General features: G+C 38.2%; 1 pseudogene; it reads right to left on the reverse strand.

The window, feature by feature from the left end:
• Positions 1-7: 7 nt before the first annotated feature.
• Positions 8-23056, reverse strand: part of LOC107755116 (nuclear factor of activated T-cells, cytoplasmic 3-like) — a 94589-nt pseudogene continuing 71540 nt past the window's right edge.

A 23056-nucleotide genomic window follows, 5' to 3' on the forward strand; every position in this document is an offset into this window, starting at 1 on the left:
TTTTTTTTTTTTTTTTTAATTGTCCAACGCAATTGTTTATGCATAACTGTTTCTCTAATCAAAGGCACAAAGCGAGTCTCAGTATAGTCAACATATTGTGTTTGAGTTCAATGCACATGAAGCCCATATATATATGAGCTTTATTATCTCCAGACCTTTTGGTCTCCGGTCATGAGTTCATCTTCCCATGCAACTATACAAAACATGTATGCTATCTTTAGAGTCTGAGAACAATTCTTTTGACTTTTAAAGCAAAGAACAGTGAAAGTAAGATTCAACACGATTCACAGCACTCCAGAACAAAAGATGAAGCTCAGCTACTTTCTAAGTATAAAATACTCACACTGGATTCAACCGTGTCGTCCTCCTCAAAAAAAACAACAAAACAAACTAATATATACGTATATTGTTAGCAGAAAGCTTGTTCACAATCACAGCTACTACATAAGGCATTTGTTCAACCTGAATAGGAAATGGGCCAATCATTAAACAGATTATCTACAGCTCAGAAAGGTCACTAGACATGTGGAATGTTGCATGTTATTACTACAGACTCAGTGCAGCGCCCGAGAGCCCGTCCACTAGGGGGCAGCACTGGGAGAATTGTCAGAGAAAAAGGCGGGAGATTTCGCTGGTAAGAAGGCGTGACTTGGCATCTATCAGGCTTCAAGCACCCCTCAACTATCCCACTAAAGTGACTGTAGAACTGCAGCTGTGCACTGCATATTCCGGTCAGGGATGAGGGTGCTCGACTGCATAGCTAGCCAATCCGAGCTACAGATAATAATACATCATGCTGTCAGAGAGCCCTGAATTATTGGTTTCATTTCCAGGAGAACACCACAAATTCAAGTTTACTCCCACTCAACCACGCCTGTGTATGTGTATATGTATAGTACACCTGATTTTGTGTGCATGCGTACAGTATATAACCCCAACTCTCCCGGCTGTTATCGTTTATGTTTGTGAATCTAGAGGAAGCAATGATTGTCGCTCAAATTGCTTCTGGATCTACACTAGGAAGGGCTGTTTTTGGACTATCGGGGCAGACGCTGGCTTTGGGTGGAATCTAGTTGCCCGTCTCTGGAGTCCTGGGAAGACTGTCTGAGAGTCTGACGGGTGTGTTGTGGGCTAGGATTGACTGTGCGCAGCTGGCGAGCCCCCATGAGCCTCTGGGGCCTGAGACATGTCTCTGCCAATGATCTCATTCACTGAAACACACAAAAAGAGACATTATTTAGATTATTTAGGAGAAGATATTATTTCAAGGACTGGTATACTGTTCAAAAGGTTTTGGTTGGTAAGATTTTTGAAAGAAGTCTCTCCTGCCCACTAAGGCTTCATTTATTTGACCAAAAATACCACAAAATCATTAATTCTGTAAAATATTAAAACAATGTAAAATAACCATTTTTTAATTGATTACATTTTATATTGTAATGTATTCCTGTGATGGCAAAGCTGAATTCTCAGCAGCCATGACCACAGTCTTTAGCTTTGTGGAACTTTTTTTTTTTTCAGGATACTTAGATGAGTACAAAGTTCAGAAGAACAGTATTTATATGAAATTGCTGTCCCCAAACTTTAGTGTGAACTTTCATATTGAGCATTTTAAAAATCAGTTCCTGTATATAACCATAGAAGGGCAGTGTTGAGCTGTGTAAAGTCGAGTACAGACATCATCCTCTAGGGCTGCTGGAAATAAAAGACAGATAGAAGAGGGTATAAAATAAAATAAAAAAACTTGTGTGTGCAATTGTGAAAAAAAAATTCTGACAGCAGCAGTCTTATTAAGATGACCACAACACACAGGCTATAAAAGCATCCTCCGCTGCTTTAACTGCGAGGCTTTGGTGCAGGCAGTTGCATCAGTTCATTATGAGTTTAATGGCCTTTGATTACATTTCCTTTAGCCTGTTGGCTTGGGCTTTTAGAGCACTATGAAAGGCCTGTATAAAACTGATCCTTTGTTAAAACACATGTTCTATATCCCAGAAGGCAACAGAGCAAGTGTGGTAATTACTTTAGCAGGCCGGGAGTCTGATGTTAAGCAAGCAGCCAAACTTTTTTAACAGGTCGTCCCAGCAGGGTTCTGATTAATGCTGTGAAAATATGACTGTTTCTCCACATGCTCAATTGGATAGTGGATGTTCTCAGCAATATAGCAAGTGCGACGATATTGCTGGCATGACAAAACCAGTCAACGGCAACCATAATACAAAAGTTCATCCTATAAAAAAAGCAACAGCAAGGGAAAACTAGGGCAAAGACGGTTCCTCACTTTGTGGAAAAAAATGATTGTTCCTTAGGAGAGATGGAGGGTTTTAACACACACTCAACATAACATTCAATCACCAGATTTCCAAGCTTGTCATCGGAGTAAGAAACCACATCTATAAAAGGTGATGACAAATCAGAGGGAAAAGCTGAGAAGCAGATGAACAGGTCGAAGTGGGTTGAAGGGGGCCCCAGGTATTTTTCAGACAGGTACCTGCTGCTGCAAGCGAGTTAATAAATCCCCGCATTCCTCATCCAGACAACACATGACTGACTGGGATGGTCTACATTTTCCAACAGAACTAAACAAAATGTGAGCTCAGTCAAACTGAACAAATGTGTCGCTCTATTCTCTACACAGGATTAAAGCTAAGCTTTTTTTTAAAACCAGCATCAGTAGACGTATATGATGTCATATACAGTAATTTGTTAACAAGACATCAAAAGCCAGAGAGCTGGACTTAGTGCTAAAAGAAGCATTAAAGGTAAATGAAAGAATACGTGTTTAAATGAGAAATATGGCAGAGAGTGTTACCAAAAAGTGGCAGAACACCATATAAAGGACTGTGCTGATCCGCTCTAAATCTAATTAATGAGCATCTCTTATTATATTCACTCAGTAGGATGAATATTTAAAGCAGTTGTGGAGTGCTCGAGCCACACTGTGTATGTAACGCTACTGATGTTTGTGATGGTTTAAACACGGCTCTTTGGTGTTTAGAAAAATCGAAATGTCACAAGAACTAACAATAGCACTGCTGTATTATAATCATTCAGGTTAAGTGTGCCATATTTGCATAAGTTATTGTAGTTACTTGTTTAGTGTAGATTATATCATTTGATTCTTTGTGTGCAGTGTCTATTTTTTCTATTATTTATGTTTATTAGGTTTATGTTTTTTCTTGCTTTGTGTACATTTTGTGTTAGCCTCAGTGTTTTGACTGTTATTTTGTGTGTTCGACGTTTAGAGTTGTTTTAGTACATTTCTTATGTGGTTAATGTTATTTGTGATGGTTTTGTGTGCAAAAGTTGCATGTTTGAGTGTGTGTGTGTGAGAGTGTATGTGTGTGTGTGTTGTTTCAAATGCCCAGCCGCTGTCACAGATCATCCTGTTGGCGTAGGCGGCTCTTCCTCTTGCATGAACACACTTCACACATGCAGACCTGCTCTGGGCTGATTGTGAGTTTTGCTTTAAAACCCACTCAGTGTGCTGTCTGCCTCTCACGCCGCACAAACAATCTTACACACACACACACACACACCCTCACACACACACACACACACACACACTCTGCACAACCTCACACACATTGTAGAAAAATGATACAACTTACAAAACATACTGAGTAAATGTAAATGGCAGCACCTCCTGCACACTTTATATGACAATTTGCAATTCTCAAAGGTGTTCAAGATTGGATAAATTGGATAAAAACAAATAAATAAAGTATTACACACACACACACATACATACATACATACATACATATATATATATATATATGTATGTATGTATGTGTGTGTGTGTAATACTTTATTTATTTGTTTTGTAGTACAACATTTAAAACTCCAGTAAACAAATGTAAAAATTAATTAATTAATTAAAAATACCAGACTTTTGCAGAAATGTGAAATAATAAACCAATGAAATAATATATATTAAGAATAAATGAATTAAAAAAAAGGATACAAGCAAAAATGGTTTGATTCAGCTACTGGCATGGAGCATTAAAAATGCACACTTTAACATCTGGTAAAGAGAAAAACAAGCAAACAGCAAATTAAAAAATAAAATGTATGCCAGTATTTTTAGTACAGCACAGTCGGTCAATAAATACAGACAGCTATTTAATCAGCGTCTGTGGTGTGCCTGTGGTATTGGCAGATTTTTAAGGGTGCCGAATTTTTGAAAAGACTAATATGTCGTCTGCCACAGTATTTACTCTACTTTGAAGAGGACTTTCTTATTTTAAAATGTTATTTTCCTGTCTGGACCAAAAGCTTTCTTTTCTCACTTTTTCCATTTTTGTGTGACACAAAAGCACACTGTAGCACATTCATTCAAACACACAAATACATGCTGCAGCTTCCATGCTTTTAAACTGGTCTAAATGTTGAACAAAGAGGGTACACAAGTCACCTCAGGACAGCCAAAACTCTGAGTGTATAAAACTCATAAGTGGTTCTATTCATATTACAGTCGCTAACTGTACAAACTACAAAGTACAAATCTCAACAATATATTAAGGGAGTGAGTGTCTAAACGGGAGCTCTGTAGATATTAGCGATGCATCTGACTCAGTTAAATACGGGAAGTTACTGTGCAATATATCGCAATATAGCAGCAACTGACTTGAGAGGTTGCAACATCATCTTTCCCCACATGTAAGAAAGCATGATTCATCTCGATCTCGCATAACGCTAGAGAGTCTCAGCGCAGAGTCTCTAAACAAGGGATCCTCTTTGGATGAGTGGAAGGGGCCATCCCTTATTAACATATAATACACAGGGTCTGAGGCTGAGAGCTCACCGACAGCAAGACTTTGAGCTGGGGTAAATGATATTGTTTGACGGTGCTGCCCCGAGACTGAATCACCGAACTAGCCACTGCACAGGCTGACCGTTAACTGAGGCATCAGTTGAGATGGGCTGTCATAACTGCTTACTGGGACAAATATTTTCTTTTCTTTTAACTTACAGGAAAGACATTTATAACCAACATTTGGTTCCACACTAGCTAGCCTTACTAAGTGACAACTGAATTTAAGCTGAATTTGCAAACCTGTTGTTACTCATTCTGGGATATTTTTATGTTGTATATTTAACTTAGATGTCAATTTAAGCTGCTGTATTTAGAAAATAACAAAATTGCAGGGGTTAAAAATTATGTAGTGCCAATTTTCTATGAAACATGATTCCATTGTAGGTGACATCCTGATGATATATAGGCTACATTTTTCTATTTTGAAAGCAGCGAATGTGTTGTGTTATGATGGAAAGTATTATACTAGGTAAGACTGACCTCATCAGCCAGAGCAACTGATAGCGAACACCCGTTTCCATTTAGGAAAGAGAAAAAAAAAAAGTCAGATGTTTAAATTAACTGATCTGTAACTTCAAAAATACAGTGTGAAATGTGAAATCTAGTGCATGTTTAGAACATGGGCAATGAGAGGGTGATCTCTTTGTTTACTTTTTCATTTACGTTCCCCTCAACCCCTTATAACCTTGGCAGCAGTATACAGAAAACTAAACGGCAAATCTCACTTTTTAAAACAACTCGCAAAAAAGAACGAGAGACAAAAAGTGGCTGAGAAAGCACAGGGGAGCAAGTCAGTTTGATCTGTGAATCATATTGTGGATTCCCCATCTAAAGAGTCAGTGATTCATCCCCATTTTCTTTGACCAGAGGCCTCAGCAACCTCTTTAACATGTTTAGTCACTGGCTTTAACAATCAGTACAGTGTAGCCATGTGGCAAAACAGTAATACAGGTGCCATAAAAAAAATCAATTGTTCTGTTTTATTGTGTCTGACCCATGAATTTTTCCAATTAGGGATTTTTTTTATTTTTTATTTAGGAGCTCAAGTGAGTTTGAAAATGAAAACAGTAGATTACTCAGGTGAATAAAATAAAATGTTCCTAACGAAAGTTAAGGAGTAGCGCATTTTTACAACAAAAATGACAAGATCAAACCACAAAGTGCATACACAGCCACATTCTTAGCACAATTATTCTGGCCTCCCTCCTCCACTCAAATCTTTTTGTTCTATAACCAGATTCAAAAAGGAACACTGAATCAATAATTTAGCGACATAAAAGGAGATGTACAGCAGAGAAATTTCCCCCACAGAACAAATATTATGCGAAAGTCGAATTAAGCCATTCAAAATAGAATTATACAGGACATTTGCATTACATTTAACCATTTAGCAGACACTTTTAAACTAATCAACTCACAAATGAGGACACAAGCAATTTAACAAAAAGGAGCAAACAATAATACTGAACTTAATCTTAAAGGGATAGTTCATCCCAAAATGAAAATGCTGAAAATGCATTTACTCTCTTTACCTCTTTTTTTTTCAGTGGAACAAGAAGATATTTTAAAGAATGTTGGTAACGAAACAAATAACATGGAGTTTTGGGGAAAAAGAAAATAAATAAATAAATAAATAAAACCGAGAGAGAGAGAAAAAAAACATATTTTTCCCACCACCCAAAATAAAAATATAATAAGATGAAAATGCCATGCCAGAGAACAAATAAGTCTGAACTGGAGTTTTCTGGTCAGAGAGTGTACCCTTGTCACATTAATTCCCAAGGATCTTTGCATCTCCGCTGCCAAACACCACAGCAATGCAAACTGGACTGACCACAACGCCGCTGCCCGCCTGCGCCAGGACCTCAAAATTATATTCCCGACACCGTAATTGTACGGAAAGATGACACAAAACCAGGTTTCTACTGGATTTAGAAGAGTTCTCTGATTGTGTTTAATGGGCAGCTTTGGGCTCAGATCTGTGTTTTTTCCCTTCCACTCTCTCTTTTTCCCTCAGAGATGAGAGGAGGTGTGTTATTAATTTGACACAGTGATTTACCACTGGCTAAAGACTACAGACCTGGAATATGTTACATGTTGAAGTTTCCGTACCCACAACGGAAAGAGGGAAACGGACACAAACAGACGGTTGAAGGCAGAACATTAAATGAGGATATATGCTATAAGGTGTAGTACAGAAAACAGACTTATTATCACATCATTGACAAATGTGATTGTTACTTAGGTGAATTCCAAACATTAAAACTAACTATCATCCCTTGATAGAAACAGAGTGACACAAGATATAATCTCTAGGACACAAAGTAGAAACTGTGTGTGTGTGTGTGTGTGTACAGTATGACAGGGATACAAGACCCGAAGACAGCAGGCTTTGCCTATTATTAACCCAGATCAGTGCACTCACGCCGGGGTGGCAGCTGCACACAGACATCCACGAGAACAAAGGAGCACAAGAACACGCCTGCATACACATCTCAAACACAGACCTCTGGTAGGACATTAATTAAACACAATTGACATGAAAAAGAGTGGAAAGAAGAGATGAGACGAGAAAAGAGACTAAGTCTCCTGTAAGTACTGACACACACTGCTCCTTCTGTTCAGCATGAGGGAACCAGTCCAAACTCATCAGGAAAATATGGCACCCAAGCTCCTTATGCTCATCTAACACACACAACACACATGCATACAGCTCACTCAGCACATAAGCAGTCTACATTTAATCACAGATATCATGTTGGGAGATAAATGCAATGGTACAAGTAGATTACTCAAATTACAATGGTCTTTTAACCTTTGGTTTACATCTCCTATGTTCTAGTCCTTCTTTGACCTTTCTGTTTGATAGTGTGTGTGTTTGTGTCAATTCCCTGTTTTTTGTCTTCCATCTGTCAGTCTGTCTGTAGCCCCTCCCCAGCACCACCTGCAAAGAGTCTTTGACATCACCTGTGCCATCTGTTCACACACACAAACACACACCGCCATCCAGACGATTCTTATTTGTCCATGAAATCTCAAAACAGTTCCAGCTTTCTATATAAATAAACTTTAATCCACCCAGTGGCAGCACCAGATCCACACAGACCTGGAATGAAAACAATAGGACCAGAATATCAAGTGGGATTCCCGCCTATTGCAAACTGCTAGTCAGCACTATTAAAACCAGTTTAACCCGAAACAAAACGGCTTTGAAAAATGAAAACCAGTGAGATTTGTAAACAAACACTGGGTTTTACGCTCAACAATCATCTGCATTCACACAGAAAATCACACAACTACCAGAATGCACTGCCACTGACAACCACTGAATTCTGCTGAAAAGTGATTCATCAAATGGAACTGTAGTATCTGGGGCCATAAAAGTGCCAGGAAAGTGTGATTAAGAACTGCAAAGTCTGAGTGATACATCAACTTATATTTAAATCTAGCGAAACTATCAGCCAGCTGCAGAGCTCTTACAGTTAACCATGACGAGTGATTCATGGCTCTTATGAACAGACATGAGAGAAAAGAGAGCAAGAAAAAATGAGCAAGTTTATATTTAAAAGCAATAAACAATAAGCATAATAATAATATGATACATATTTATTTTACTATATGGAATACAGTAAACAATCACGATGCATGCATAAATGAATGAATAAATTTTATTTTTTATATATTTATGAATTATTATTCAGGGATGCAAACTCATCATGGGTGAAAAAGGTGACAAAGACGAGCACCAAAAAAATAAATAAAACCCTACATTTTTTTAACGGCCTTTACTATTTTTTTTTTTTTTTAACTCTGCCTAAATCACTTTAAATGTTCGCTTTCATTCATGAAGAAGACAGGAAAAAAATGGTCTCCTGGTAGAAAACAAAGACTTAAGATGAAAATTACATGAAATTACCATTATATCCAGTAGATGGCAGCAGAGGATCACTCATTAGCTCGGTTGCCATTTCAACTCCCTAGGTTTTTTCAAGTCTTGCTTTTGGATTTATTATGAAATGACTATTATAACAAATTTGAGTACTTTTACTGTACTGAAGTATAAAGTATAGCGAGTGCAGGAAGTCACAAAGTCTCATGTCATTTAAAAATATATAAATAAGCCCAGACACCAACAGCCTAGGGTTAATTATTTTAATTATTAAATAATGCATTAAATATTTTGGCGCTTTTTTTTTTAGAAAATTTAAAAACGACATTTTTCAAACATTGCCAAAAAAGGACACATCAAAAGGAGAGCTTTAAGTTATCTTTACCTGTAGAAAATGAAAACCAGTGAGATTTGTAAACAAACACTGGGTTTTACGCTCAACAATCATCTGCATTCACACAGAAAATCACACAACTACCAGAATGCACTGCCACTGACAACCACTGAATTCTGCTGAAAAGTGATTCATCAAATGGAACTGTAGTATCTGGGGCCATAAAAGTGCCAGGAAAGTGTGATTAAGAACTGCAAAGTCTGAGTGATACATCAACTTATATTTAAATCTAGCGAAACTATCAGCCAGCTGCAGAGCTCTTACAGTTAACCATGACGAGTGATTCATGGCTCTTATGAACAGACATGAGAGAAAAGAGAGCAAGAAAAAATGAGCAAGTTTATATTTAAAAGCAATAAACAATAAGCATAATAATAATATGATACATATTTATTTTACTATATGGAATACAGTAAACAATCACGATGCATGCATAAATGAATGAATAAATTTTATTTTTTATATATTTATGAATTATTATTCAGGGATGCAAACTCATCATGGGTGAAAAAGGTGACAAAGACGAGCACCAAAAAAATAAATAAAACCCTACATTTTTTTAACGGCCTTTACTATTTTTTTTTTTTTTTAACTCTGCCTAAATCACTTTAAATGTTCGCTTTCATTCATGAAGAAGACAGGAAAAAAATGGTCTCCTGGTAGAAAACAAAGACTTAAGATGAAAATTACATGAAATTACCATTATATCCAGTAGATGGCAGCAGAGGATCACTCATTAGCTCGGTTGCCATTTCAACTCCCTAGGTTTTTTCACGTCTTGCTTTTGGATTTATTATAAAATGACTATGAAGTATAGCAAGTGCAGGAAGTCACAAGAATGTCATTTGTCGTAATGTCATTTAAGGATAAATAAATAAGCCCAGACACCAACAGGCTAGTAGGGTTAATTATTTAAATACTTAACTAGTTAACTACAAATTAAGTTAATTATGCATGGTATAATAATAATTAAATAATGCATTAAATATTTTGTCTTTTTTTTTTTATTTAAAAACAAAATTTTTCAAACATTGCCTAAAAAAGGACATATCAAAAGGAGAGCTTTAAGTTATCTTTACCTGTAGAGCTGCTAAAGGCAACACAGACTTGTTGCTGCTGTAGTTTTGTTAGTCTGAATTTACTCTGCATCACTTAAAGCACAGCTCTGGTTTGACACTAGCTTGTCAGATAGTTCGTTCCGTCTATATCTCCATATCACCATATCACAGTCAATTGCGGATCAATTTGGCGGATTCATTAGCGTACTTTTTTACACTCGCGTTTGTCATTCCTGAAACAGTATACGTGGAAGGTTTGGTCCTCTTAAAGGTCCAATATGATGCGATTTCAATTTTTCCTTTCTCTTTGGAGTGTTACAAGCTCTTCAAACTGAATGAAGTATGTAGAGACACCGAGCAAAGGGCGCTTCCATTATGGCGCAACTGTCTGAGCTTACGCGAAAACTCCTGATATAATCAATAACTAACTACACAATGAATATCTTATTTGCATCGTGTATGCTTTCTTTTTGTCTTGCTATAATAGGAAGATCTGTGAGTGTGTAGAACTACGTAAACTTGAGATCAGAGCGGATTCTGACTAACCTCCAGTAAACACCTCTGATTGGCCATTGCTTTCAACAGAGATGCCTGTGATTAACTACAAAACTAAATGCTGCAAAACACGTTGTAATAGAAACGTTTGGTTTTGTAATTCGAAACCAGAGCGCGCACACAAAAACATACAGGATCGTTTGAATTAAAAACGGCAAATTTCGCCGAAAGGTGACAAGTTTGCATCCCTGATTATTGATAAATTAAAAGTGACATTTGATTTTTTTTCAAATTTTATTTGGACATTTCTCAATTGTTTTTACATGGTTCCTATCAATTCAATAATAATAATAATATTTAAATTAATTTTTAACATATAGTAGTGATAGCTGTAGAGTTTATATTCAAATGAAATAAACGATAACATTAATACATAATATTAATATTATATGGAATATAGTAAATAATTATGTATAAATACATAACAGTGTATTTTTCCAAATTGTGTTTATAATTTTTCAATTTATTCATTATGGTAATGCTTTAGCAAAACATGCCATACATTTCAATCATAGTGACAGCTTTATGTTGACGTGGAAGAAGGTTTATGTCAGTGACTGGAGCTGTGTTCTGTTCTATTTGCAGTTCATTTCTGACCTCCTTAACAACTCACAGTGCTCAAGAGCTTCAGTCAGAGAATGACACAGACCCTATTTATAGTGAGTGCTTTAGGGAGGATACAGTCCCTGGTGAAATCAGTTCAAAACTTCACTTTTAAAAAGGCTCAACTCCATTCCATCTCACACACTGAATGCATGAGGATGTCTAATGCTATATGTGAGCAACATGTAGGCAATGAATACTTTGTGTGGCTGAGCATGCCTACTCTGAAATATTGAGCGTGTATGCATGTAACCATGTGACTTGTGTGAGTGTGTGATTTGAAACAGTGAATTAGCCTGTGCACATCTGTGAAATAGTATGCAGTTGGCCAAGAATGTGAATTTTGTGTGTGCGTGTTTTACACATGGCTACATATAGTGAGGGCAGTTTTAATTACTCAGACAAATGCTGGATCCTTCTGGACTCATACTTCACTACACACACACACACACACACACACGTCTAATTTGAGTGACACAAGCTGTTCATTAACTCTGTCAGACTGCACATTTGAATATGTAATTGAAGAATTCCAGAAAGCAAATTCTGGCGACATTGCTGGTATCTGTGCTGATGAACTACAGCATTAGCTTGAACTCTCTCATCGGTCATCCACGAAAAAAAAAGAAAAATAAATATGATAGATGCAACAGGTTCAGAGTGATACAGCCCACAAAGCACTTGAATTTTCAATAATAAATTGCGGAGTTGTGAATAAGGAATCCATTGTGGTCTGTTGTCTGAGCTTCTCACATAAACACACCATCAGCAAAAAATATCCACATAAACACAGAAGTTGAGAAACAAGCTCTCCCGCTCTGGCTATGTTTGGAATGGAATACTAGTGTACTGCTTACTGTATGCTGCACAGTGCATACCGAATAGTGTATATTTTTAAAGACACAAAAATAACGTTAACTAGTAGTACACTACTTTATGGTTCATGCTTCCACATGACCTCATTACGTACATGTAATTCTTTGACAACTTCACAAAACTAAAAATGGATACATACACTACCATTCAAAAATCATTTTTTTTTAAAATAAATTAATATTTGATAAAATTAATTTTATCAAAATTTATACTAAAGACATTTTATAATGTTGCAAAATCAGTATCAGTTTCCACAAAAAAAACAACAACAACTGCACAACATTACTGTTTTTGCTGTATTTTCAATAAAATAAATGTAGCCTTGGTGAGCAGAATTGGCTTCTTTTAAAATACATTCAACATTTTACAGACACTGTAGTGTATATTAAAATGGCAGTTTATGTTATATCTGCTTCATAGAAGGTCATACTGAGCTCACTGCATTATGGAAGCAATTTCTATTGTATATACTGTAGTGTATTCTTGCAGTCAACTGTCAAATGCAGTAGTTATTTTGAGTATTCAATGCTAATTATGCATACTACATAATGCAAAAACAGTGAGAGTAGTAAGGTAGTATGCAACTCCAAACACAGCCTCTCAGTTTCCCTCCCCCACACTACTGACATTAGGTCTCATAGTTCTACTAAGAAGGATTACCGGTGTAAGGAATTCGCCCTGTGTCATGACACTCTTAAGATCTGGGACCTGCCAAACACTGTAATGCCCCAGGCAACTTGTGCAAATTCATATTAGTAAATGAAGCATTTCCTTGTTTATTTAATACATTTTAATGTCCTTGCTACTACTGCACAAATTCACACACATATTTATTCACCCTTAATACATTATTCACACATCAGTAGACTGATTACTCTAAATTACTCTAATATCCATAAAGGATCATATGAATAAAGTGAATTAAGAGGTAATTATTTTAGTGAGTACTACAAAACAAAGGACTCATGCAATGGAGGTTCGGTCATCATAGCTAAATCAAATGCAACCTGGAATATGTCATAGCAAACACAACATTTTAGTATATTATATTAAAACAAAGTTTTAGTAACAATTTCCAGAAGCTTTAAATACCTTTAAATGTTAAGGTGAACTGTATCAATATTGCTTTGTCCTGTTGAGGGACAATTCCTCAAGATTTCATTTTCTCATCATTTCTATACACTGCACTGCACTGAAAGTTGCAGTGGTCACTGTCAAGTGTCATAAGACAAAAAGACATTGTTTAACAAAGTGCAAAGACTCACCATCATCAAGTGTAATATCTTGCAGGCCAATGGTACGGAAGGTGGGCTCTCTATCCTCTGGCTCCTGTTTGATGTTCAGCCTCTCTCCCTGTTGGGTCAGAGGGTGCACCAAGGGACCTGAAGGGGACAACCCAGCCAAGACAGGGCTGCTAGCCTGGGGAGAAGGCTGTCCAGAGAGTGCCATGGGCCCCAGGGGGCTATTGGACGTAGGAGATGGGGAGGTGGGTGAGTGGTAGGGGAGGGAATGGAGCTGGGGGGACGAGGGCCCAGAGTGGGGAGATGGCACCATATGAGCAGGAGCACTGGAGGGTGTGGGGCAGGAGGCGGACCGCTGCCCAGCTGGATGGTAAACCAGTGGATGCTGGAGCTGTGGGGCCGGCTGTCCCAGCGTGTGGGTGGGTGATGGGACCTGCCCTGGAGTGGGGCAATGATAGCCAAGAGAGTGAAGATGAGGGGCAGAGTGGGCCATGACCTGGTTGCTACCCGTACAGGCTGCATGGCTGGGGCCAGGCCCCGGAGGCACTCCAGAGGTGGGTGTTGAAGAAGCCGGGCCGTACACCATCCCCAAACTCAGGGTGTGACACCCAGCCGGGTCGGCCTGGAAGGGCATTCGCTCATATGCCTGTGGGGAGCCCGCAGTCATAGGAAGACTGCGTTGGCCGTTGAAGGGCATGTTGTGTTGTATGGGTGGGTAAGACAGCCTGGCAGTGGCAGCAGGGCCTGGGTGGAAGGGCATCTGGCATTCAGGAGGTGCATTCAGCCCTTGAGCCTGAAGGTGGGGCAGGTGGGGAAGAGTTGGGGAGCCCATTGGGGCGCAGGGGGCCTGGAGAGGGTGCAGGCCTGCAGTCAGGCCACGTGGCGAGCTGGACAGAAGGCCGTCTGGTGGGTGGGAGTGCTCTGGGGAGGACAGCGGCTGAGTACAGACCAAACTGGCAGCATGGACCAGAGGCATGGACATGGGCGGCACAGCAGGGGAGTCCAGATCATCTCTATGTTCCTGCTTGACCCGTACTGGAAGGGTGGAGAGAGGAAGAGAGAGAAATATATGGGTGAAAAAAGGAACAAAGAGAAAACTTGACATGAAAATCTTACCATTTGAAATGTCGTTAGCTATAAAATGTCACTGAATTAGCCTGAACAGTAATTATCTTGTTTCCCATCTTTGGTACTTTTCAGTAATGTCAGTAATATGCCTTCAAGTATTTTATTTATACTTCTATTGTTATCATATTGAGAGTTATTGAGATCTCATAATGGCATTATCATACCAAACTGATTAACCATACTGATTTGGCCATTCCTTATAAGTTTAATAGATTCACAGCACTAATGAACTTTTATCTCTTTTCCCATCTCCAATAAAACTGACAGCAACATTACATGACTAACAAGATTTTACGCCCAATATAAAACTTGCACATATTTCATTGAGTCAATATTTCCACCAAACTCTCCTCTCCTCTCCTCTCCTCTCCTCTCCTCTCTGAGTAATAGCAACACAGTATTCAGTAACCCATTTCCCAATCTGCCATTTCCCTGGCCCGCATGAGTGGGGGATATTTTTACTCTCCTCTCCTCTCCTCTCCTCTCCTCTCACAGACAATGAGTAATAGTAACACAGTGTACAGTAACCCATTTCCCAATCTGCCATTTCCCTGGCCCGCATGAGTGGGGGATATTTTTACTGGACTCTAAGAGAGCATATGTTGCCTGCTTGAGTGCCATGTAAACCAGTGCTGAATTTGGAAACTTAAGAATGCTGTCTGCCCTCCAGCATAGCTCCAAATGGGAACCAAAATCCAGTTCACAGCACATACGCTGCTGCAAGGCCATTACTGCGGTAAAACTGTAGTTTCCTGATATGAAGAGCAAGTGGCGACCATGTGTGGGAGAGAGTGTGAATGCATTTGAGTCTGGTGTTACTCACTGTGTACCAACAATGCATTAGAAAAAAAGTTTAGTTTCAGTTGATAAATGCAGCTAATAGCATTCACTTCCAGATTTGGTGGATTTGTCTGTGACCAACAAAGAAGCCTCAGACATTCAATTAGGTTTATTACAAACTACTTCCTCGCAGGTCCAAAAGCATTCACACTGTATTTAATTTGAATTTGGATTAAGACCTCTGCTCATTGCATTAGCCGGCTTATTCATTACACATCAAGAGTCTGGCTCTAGTCTAACAACACAGCACCTCAGCCCTTCCCCCTGACATGCCACTTTCTCAGCGGGCCGATGCCATGGCAACCACAGTTGCGTGGCTTGTTCAGAATATTGGCTGCCTGTGCTGTCGTCTGATTGGCTGAGGCCCAATGGGTTAGTGTGGAAAACAGGAAACCCTAATTTGAGTGGGTGCTTTGTGGAGCGAAGAGGGTGGGCGGGAGGCTGGGCCTATCTTGCTCTCTTACTCTCCCTCTCTTTTTGTTCTCAATCTCTTCTACAGGCTAGCATGCAACTCGGAGACACAGACACACAAAAAAAAGTTGCTCACGTGTGATTTAATTACGCCAACGCTGTTTTTCGGTTTGACTCACTTTGGGAAATTAATACCAAACCAGCTTATTGCTATGAGAACCACACACGACTACACTTTATTAGAAACTCTCTAAGCCATAATTAGATGTCGCCTTATACTACGCCCTGGATTCTGGACTATTTCATCAGATGTTCAATGTTAATTTCAAAAGCAGAGCTAATAATTTGCTGATGTAATAATGCATGTCAACTCAACATGTGTGACAAATTATAATAACCATGTGAATCATTGACCTCATCGTTCAACAGACTTATCATAGGGGAAAATCTTCCAAAATGCAAAGCAATTCTGCAAAATATGACTATTAAGACAGATGAAGCCAATGGGAGATGTAAAAAGAATGATAGGGTTTAACGAGAGCAAGATAAACAGAAAGACAAAGACAATGAAGGGGTCCAGTTCTTAAAAACCCAGGATTTTCATGCTTCCAGCCACATGTAAATCATGCAGATTGATTCTTTAAGGTGTTTTACATGAGCGGTTACCAGGTGCTCAACTGTTACTGGAACAACCTCATCCCTAACCACACTGGTACACAGTGCAGAGGAACGCTGGCATGATCAATCGGGTGAATCTGCTGTGAAAACCCGCATGTGTGCCATTCTTGTTACTGTTATGTGAAGTTATCAAGAAAACTATTTTGCATTTAATTGAGTCACATGATTGCTGTGAGGCCAGAATCAGACACAATTCTTGATGTAAGGTGGATATTAAGTCGCACTCGCCACAAATTCCAAAATGCAATAATAACACAATTCAATATGTTATATATAGCATTTGCTTGCAATTAATAATAATAATAATAATATTATATATATATATATATATATTTCTATCATGAGAACTCTCTGAAGATTTTAGCAATGGAGCTGGTGAAGGTAGAGGGTTTCAGAGGAACTCTGAAAGTGCGCTGCAATGCTCAAGTGAATGCTAATCAGCCATTTAAATGTAAACAATTAATCTCAATCAAATTGCAGTTGGGTTATTTTGATTAAGCTAAAAAATAACCACAAAAAAAAACCGCTAACTAACACAATAAAAACATGATAACATAATAAAAAACATGGTTTTTGAAAAACAGAGTTATCGGTTTTTGCAAATAAACTCTTCATATGCATGTATGGAGTGAGCACTTGATTATGAGTGCAGTGGTGTTTGTGTGTGTAGGTGTGCAGGTGTGTTCATGCTGAACTGCACTCACACATATGCATGCACGCACGCACACACAAACACACACACACACACACACACACACACACACACACGCACAGGCACAGTGTCCCCAGAATGTCAACTTGATGAAGCACTCGCCCGCAGGGAAGCATTGTTTACATTTTCACTCCACTCTTCGCAAAAGTGAAATTCTAATTATTTTCCCACTGTAAATTAAAGCCAAGTGGGACAGAAAATAGCATATAAAATAACCCGTAGCAGATCTATACAGGTGGAGCTGGGGAAGGTGGCAGGTTTCAGAGGAACTCTGAAAGCGCGCTGCAATGCTCAAGTGAATGCTAATCAGCCATTTAAATGTAAAGCAGCAAGCTCATTGGCTGCGTATGCAACATGAACCAATCAGCTCATTTAATGCTAAGAATATCATCAGTTACGTTAAGGACCCATCAGCCTGTGCGATCTAGAGTTTCATGACCGAACTTGGTATATAATATATATATATATATATATTATATACCATATATACATATATGAAAATGCCATCACGTACATTTTATATGAACCTCATTTAAACTTGAACCTGTGAGGTTTTATTTGCCTTTATGCACTTATATAAACTACAGTACTGTTCATAAGGTTGGGGTAAGTTTCTGATAAAATGTTAAGTAGCACTGTTTTCACCACTGATAATAACAGGAAATGCTTCTTTAGCACCAAATCAACATATTACAATGATTTCTGATTTCCAAGATTTTTATCTTTAAGTGTATATTAAATTTTATGAGGTCATAAAAGCACATGACACTGCTTAATGAAGAGCAACAAGTAGTTACTTTATTATAAAGCTCCAATTTCGGGAAGTAATTGCCGTGATATGAAATGAATTATAATGTGATGTCAAATACGTACCTGGCAGATAGGTAAAGCGCTGTGACTGGCTCCTTTTCCGTTTGCCATTGCACACATAGAACTGCACCTGCACTGCTGAAGTGACCGTCTTACTGTGATAAGGAGGCACCTCCACCACGATGCTAGACTACAGATGGAGACAAGAGACATAACTTTACTAAACAACACATCATTGATGTCTGAGACAAACCTATCAAAGTTGTCTCACTGAAGAATACAAAGTTCAAATATAGTCAAAACATACTACAATGTGCTCAAATCTGTCATGCGTTAAACACTCAGAGGACTCAAAGGGGCATTTCAACTTTTAGTTCAAGAAAGAAAAGAAAGACTGAAAAGGGTTTGTAGACATATTTATGTCTTGTGTATTGTCTGTGCTTTTGTTGGCAAATATTTTCTTAAACATGTAAAAAGGAAAATATTCACTCACTCCTTGACTCTTCTCTCTGATGATCTTTGCCTCCACCTCCCACTGCGGTCGTCCATCTGAAGAAAGAAAAGTGTTAGCTGCATACGCAGGAACAACATATTAGGACAGCTAGCATAAACAATGACCTGAACTGAACTCTGTGTGCCAATATTTGCCCCTCAGCACCACCATCATCATCATCATCAGCATGTCTTCCAGCCCTCCGCTGAAGCTTTAGAGATTAAGGTTTCAAATAGCCAATCAGCTTTAAGTTTCATCAGGTTCAGAGGGGAGCTCTACAGCTGCATGTTTCTACAGGTGCTTCTGCACCGAATCCAGAGTGAAACTTGATAAATTGTGCCTTGCCTTGAGAATAATAAATTGATAAATTAAGTTTGCTTGCAAATGATAAGCATTTTTCCACATAGTGAACTCTCAAGGCTCAATTGCTCAAATAGATCAAAATGTCAGCTCAATGCAGGGACTGCATACAACACTGACCTGACTACGAATAATGAATGACATTAAATTCTCAGAAGAAAGAGCGCTAGAAATGCTGGAGCTGTATGAGCAGAGGGACTTTCTTAACAGCGGGCTACTTGAGAGACTTTTTAATGAAAATCAGATCAGTCTCACTCTGCTTGCCCTTGCTGACAGGAACATAGAAGTCGCTTGGGCTCCTAACAGGTAATGATGTCATTTATAAAGCCATTAAGAGTTTTAGAGAGATGTGTGGAAGAACATTATTTATTGTTGAATCATGGCAAGATGCATGGAATAACTTTATTCATAGCACAATGCCTCCACGTGCTGCCCGTGGAGAGGTGCAGGATCTCTCGGAAACATGCTGTCATCTCAGGTTTTTCCTTTGCCATGAAGCTAATCAACTGAGCAGACGTCTTACAGACAGAAAATGAAAGCCAAGGGACCAGAGCCAACTGGTTAAGATTGATCCTGGAAGGGAAAATAGTCACTTCATGGATCATAAATTACATAAACTGCACAAACAGCATGACACAGGTCTGATTTACACTCTTAAACACATTTCCAGCTTTGAAGTTAGTGCTTGACATGAGTCTAACATGAGTCAAACAGCAGTATAATCCCAAGAATGTCTAAAATGAGTAATTTTGCATGTGTAATGATCATGAGTGGGTACATATGCGTATATATCGCAAAAAAGGGGTAATGTAGAGGGCAGTGTTTGAATACTGTTCTCAAAGTAAAAATACCATTGCGAGCAGTTTCATAATCACCTGGTGCATTACACTCCAGAGACTGCTGTTTACATGAGGTTACTGTATAGTGTCTCAACTCCCTTCTGTGTCAAAAGGCATTTTGCTAATATGAGAATGACCTTGGTTGCCTGTAACTTCAGCAGTAGTAGTACAGCAGCAGCGCATGTTGACATTCACTGGACACCGAAGAGGACCTCACATGAGGGCAGGTTCAAACAGGAACCAGACTGACAAAGCCCGGTGACAAGCACACAAGCTGTCCTAATTTGTCAGGCCAGGATCACTGCTGTTCTGTTATTACTACTATGATAAACAAACTCAAGAAAAATAAACTTCTGGCAAAATCCTACAAAGCTTTTATGTGTCATTATGTGGAATTAAATATCCTGCTGGCAAGCGTAAACTAGCATCAACTGAAACAGATGGTTAATGTAACTCTTCATTTACAATTTCCTGAATCATTAATTATAAACACAAAAAACTTTTTTTTTTTTTCCATTTTTTTCCTGGGTCTGATTTTTGTCGTAGTTAACACTTAACTGTACTTAATATTTCATATCTGCCATTTATATTCTCTCACTGTAACCAAAACAAATGAATGAATCTTTTGTAGACTCTAGGAGGAAAAGGGTTTTAACCCTGTAAAGCCGGACTTATGAAATAACAAAAGTTACATATAAATATATTAAAAAAACATAAAGATGCATGTTTTTTGTCAAGTATCATATTTGATACATAGGCTTATGGTGTATGAAATAAGAGAAAATGGAGCTCATACTTGAAGAAAAAAAACCCCTCAATTTTATCCAGAGGACCAAAGTCAGCAAAAATATTCGATTTGCTGCAGTTGCCGATATTTATATGATCAAAAAGTAAATAAAAGTTCTGATAGCTTGTAAACCATGTAAATCAATGAGATCTTTATATCAGTATAAGCAAAATACTCAAAATGCATATTCTTGTATTTCGATTTAAAAGCTTAGATTTATGATCAAAGCTATGGAGTTTCTTTTTGTAAGGGGAAAAACATATAATGTAATACAACACGATGATTGAGAGATGTACAAATAAACATTCCACAAAAGCCTCATGTCTCTGATTTGATACTTGCATTGTAACAATTTTTTATGCTAAAGTATATTAACATTATTTATTAAAAAAAATATGCATGGAAAATCAAGTGAACCTAAGATACTTTAGTCCAATAAGTGATCATCTTGAAATATTACTTACAATATAAAAGTTACTCTTGTGTTTACATTATAGAAATGAGCAAAGATTTCACAGCAAACTATCCTGGTAAGCTTCTGAATATGGGGGCAGTGCAACCTTTGCTATCTAGTTCTATGGTTGTCCAGGTGATTAAAAACCTGAACCATTTGTCTACTTAACTATATATCTATCTATCCATTCAGCAAATCAAAAATGAGTTACAAAGTCTCAGGACCACCATATGGGCTACCCATTAAGACACAATCCATCTAATTACTGTAGATACAAAAATCACCCAATTAGATGTAATCTGTCAAAATTAGACCTAAAATTATCAGTCCCCTTCCTCTCATACGTCCTGGTTTGTCCCTTACTGCTAGAATAGCCTCTCAGATGGACGGCTCTGTGCCAGTCCACAAAATGACTTGCCTTTTGTCTATAGTTTGGAGTGAATTGTGGATATAACTTGAGGTGTTCCTCCAGACTTTAGCCAGCGATCTTACTTATATTTTAATTTGAGTCTCAAAATATTATAATACTGCATCTAAATGTGGCATGTTGTCATGTACAATTCAAAAATAAAGTAATTTTTTTTCTCAGTAACCCTGTCACTGCACATTTTTAATTTTCTGAAAACATATTTAATGGCTTACTGCAAATAGGGCATCAGTATTTGACATCAGTAACCAACAGTTTATGTGAGGCTGCTTGGTCAGTATAAAGTACAAGACCAGTGTCATATTACCGCATGCACCATTAAAAACATATTTAATTTCAATCAAACACATCTGCAGAACATGTTCTCACAAATCACATAGACACTCTCTGATAAGCTCCTGCTTGAAAACATATGAACTTTCCTCCAGGGCTGCTCAAGGCCAGACATAAGAGCCAAATTTCCACCCTACTTGTTCTAGCATCTCAGGACTTTCCATTTTTATACAATGCAACAAAAACATGGGTTATCACCATACAGGATGCCTTGAGGGGTTGCCACTTTACAGAGAGCCAACTAGAGGAGAGGTAAGTACCAAAGGGTGTTTCTCTGAGTCAGTTTGTTGGGTTAGAACAGCCCTGGGTGTTCATGTGTAAACTCCAATTGAGTGAGTCAGTGTGTCATTGTCTCAAACTAGAAACACACACAGGCACACACACAAGGCAGGCCAAGACTCGTATTCCCAGAATGCCTTTCATTCATTGCCTTCATCTGAGGCTGGTCCTAACTTGTGTTTCATTACTTACAAACGAGCAATGGAAAAAATGAGCAAGAACGAGAGAGAAAGAGTTAGAAGAGTTGCTTATCGAATAATTTAAACGAGCACACACAAGTGATACGAGAAAGAGTCAAGGAAAAACTGATTTTCTACCATGCCTGACGTTATAAAGAGTAAGAGAGTGAATGAGAGAGAGAAAAAATACATAAAAAAGGAAGTAAAAAGAGAGATCGTCTGCTGGAGATGACAGACAGTCTCTGAGGGCTCTGTTCATAGTGTAAAAGGTCTATTTCAGCTCACAGTGAGACTCAAAGGATCACAAAAGTCCATACAAACAGAGCGCTGTTGGGGATCATGAAACAGACTAACCCCAAAAAGTCAGTCTAATAAAGTCTCTTGTAAGCTGAGGCTTCAGACTGACAGCCACATGGCAGCCGTGTGTGTCGAACGGGAGAGAAAGAGTAACCTGAAACAAATGATCTTCAGTCATCTGCCAGGTAGACGTAACTAGCAACATTCAAAACTAAATACATTTCAAATGGACTACTCTGTGGGTTGCTTTAATCTAGTCAACTAATCTCAATGAAGCTCTGAATAATTAGGCTGGTTTCAGGTTCATCTGGCACCAAATGCATTTCTTGGAGCAGTTCACATTGTATTTCACCTGTTTTCAAAAACAGCTACACAGTTTCAGAGAACAATTTGTGGTAAAACTTTAATTTAAGCCTGTGTATTTAATGTATTAAAGGTATTTAGTATGACACCTTCTAATATATGTTGTATGTGTTACAGTTAAGAATAATAATAAACTACACCAGACAAAACCACATTTTAGATTTCTTGCCATTTGTAGAAATATAATCAAGTCATATTGACAAATATTTAATTGACTAAAGAGAATGCATA

Source organism: Sinocyclocheilus rhinocerous, unplaced genomic scaffold (genome assembly GCF_001515625.1).
Source record: "Sinocyclocheilus rhinocerous isolate Xijiao unplaced genomic scaffold, SAMN03320098_v1.1 scaffold591, whole genome shotgun sequence".
Classification (NCBI taxonomy): domain Eukaryota; kingdom Metazoa; phylum Chordata; class Actinopteri; order Cypriniformes; family Cyprinidae; genus Sinocyclocheilus; species Sinocyclocheilus rhinocerous.